Raw genomic sequence first — 2,772 nt, forward strand, 5'->3', positions numbered from 1 at the left:
TTAAGTCTTGAAATCGGGAAGTGTGAACCTCCTAGTTTTGGTCTTCTTTTTCAAGACTTTTTAGCAGTAATTCAGGGCCCTTTGAGATTTCACATGAATTTTAGGGCAGGCTTTCCTATTTTCGTAAAAAATGTCATAGAGGTTTTGAGAGGAATGGCCTTGATTCTGTAGATCACATCAGGTAGTAGCGACATCTTAATAATGTCCAGTCTCTCAGCCCTTGAATGCGGGGGGCGGGGGGTCCTGTTTATTCGTGTCTGCCAATGTCCAGCACTGCTTTGCAGTTTTCATCGTACAAGTCTCTCACTCCCGTAGTTAATTCCTAAGTATTTTATTTTTTGATGGCATTGTGAATGGAATTGGCTTTCGTAATTTTCTTTTTGGATCGTTCATTGTTCATATATAGAACTGCTTTTCGTATGGCGAGCGTGCATCCCGTTACTTTGCCGAGTTCATTTATTAGTGCTACAGTATTTTTCGTGTGCAGAATCCTTAGGGCTTTTTGCACGTAAGACCGTATCATCTGCAAACCAGACTATCGACTTCTTCCTTCCCAGCTCAGATGCCTTTCCTTTCTTTCCCTTGCCTGAGGGCTCCGGCCAGAGTGTCACCACTACGACCTTGAGCAGAAGTGGAGACGTGGGCCTCACTCCTGACCTCAGGGCAAACGCTCTAGAGTTTCGCCACCGGGCACGATGCCCGTTTTATTTTATTTCTCTCTCATACGTGGCTTCTCTCCCTAGCTCGTCGAGTGTTTTTATCACGAAGGGTGTCACATGCTGTCAAACGCCTTTTCTGCACCTGTGGAGGCGACCGTGTGCGGCCCCGTCCCTCTCTGTGCGCCGAGCTCCATCCGGCGACCTGCATATGTTGAGCTGGCCTCGTGTTCCCGGAATTCGTCACCCTTGGTCGTGGCGTGGGATCCGTGGGATCCATCTAACGCGCTGCCACCTGCTGTCTGCTGGTATGGCGGGGACCGTTTCTGCATCATTGTCCATAAGGGATATTGGTCTGTAGCTTTCCCTTCTCGTAGTGTCTTTGTGTGGCTTTGCTATGCTGGCCTCATAGAATGAGTCAGAAAGTATTTTGTCTTCAATACTTTGGAAATGTTTGAGAAGGATCAACATTAGTTCTTCTTTAAAGTTTGGTAGAATTTGCCCACGAAAACATCAGGTCCACGGCTTTGTTGAGAGATTTTTGATTACTGATTCAATCTCCTTACTAGTTACAGGAATATTCATATTTTTTTTCTTTGTGATTTAGTCATGCTAAATTTCGTGATCTAGAAATTTGTTTGTTTCATCTAGGTTATACAACCTGTTGGCACACAGTTGTTCATAAAACCCTTATAATCCTTTTTTCCCCCATAGAATTGGCAGTAATGATACCACTTTCGATTCTGATTTTAGTAATTTGAGCCTTTTTTCTTAGTCCGTCTACCTAAAGTTTGTCAATTTTGTTCATTTTTTTGAAGAACCATCATTTGGTTTCATTGTTTTTTTCCCCCTATGTTTTTCTGTTTTCTATTTTGTTTATATTCTGATCTTTATTTTTTTTTTCTTTCTGATGATTTTGGTTAGTTTATTCTTATTTTCCTAGTTTCCTGAGTTGTAAAGTTGATTTAAGACCTTCCTTTCTCTCTTTTCCTCAGTGTTGGTGTTTATAGCTATAAGACGCCCTGTTAGCCGGGTGGTCCCATGTCCCACAAGTCTCGGTGTGTAGCATTTTCATTTCAATTCATTTCTAACTTTTCCAATTTCCATTGTGATTTCTTTTTTGGGGTCATCGAGGGTTTAAAAGGTGTGTTGTTTATTTTCCACGGTTTTGTCACTTTTCCAGTTTTCCTTTCGTTACTGATTTCTAACTTCGTTGTGGTCAGAGAAGCTATTTTGGGGGATATCTCTCTTTTAAAATGTGTGGCCTAACGCGGTTGTCTTAGCAAACGCCCCATGTGCACGTGAGAAGCCGGTGTGTGCTGTCGAGGGGCGGAGGGCTCTGCCCGAGTCTGTCGGACGTGGGTGGCGAGTCGCGTTATGTCCTCCGGTTCCGGCCCCTCTTCCGTCCGGTGGTTCTGTTTGTCGTCGTGAGCGGGGGATTGAGGCCTCCGACTCTCACCGTGGAGGTGTGTTATTTCTGCTTTCGATTCTATCAGCTTTGCTTCCTATATTTTGATGATTTGTCATTAGTTGTACAAGTGTTTGTAATTGTTGTATCTTAATTAAAATGTCCTTCTTTGTCTGTTGTAAGCTTTTTCGATTTAAAGTCTGTTTTGTCTGATGTTAGTACAGTCGCCCTGTTCTCTTTTGGTTACCGTTTGCATGGAATATCTTTTTTCCATTCTTTCGCTTTGAACTGGTTTGTGTCTATATATCCTAAATTTATACCAGTTTAACTTCAATAACATGCAAACACTCCGCTTTTGACAGCTCTGTCCTCATCCCTTTTTTGTCGTCAAAGTCACAAAATTACATCTTTATAGTTTACGTTGTATACCCCAAAACATAAACTAATAATTCTTTTAAATACCTCAGTGTATTAAATGAACAACTGTTAGTTTTTATTTATACGTACTTTATTTTTAACAATCCATTATTGCTTGCTAACTTTTGTGATTCCATTCGAACATTAGATACGTAAGTGTTCCATAGTCTATGGGTGGTGATTTAAATATCTGGTGAAATAAATATCCTGAGCGTTTGACCCATTGTTTGCTGTTTCTGCTGACTCTTATTCGTGGCGATTTATCGTCTCGGTCTTGGTTTTGTGATTTCT

The sequence above is a fragment of the Rousettus aegyptiacus genome, unplaced genomic scaffold, assembly GCF_014176215.1.
Source record: "Rousettus aegyptiacus isolate mRouAeg1 unplaced genomic scaffold, mRouAeg1.p scaffold_m13_p_11, whole genome shotgun sequence".
NCBI lineage: Eukaryota > Metazoa > Chordata > Mammalia > Chiroptera > Pteropodidae > Rousettus > Rousettus aegyptiacus.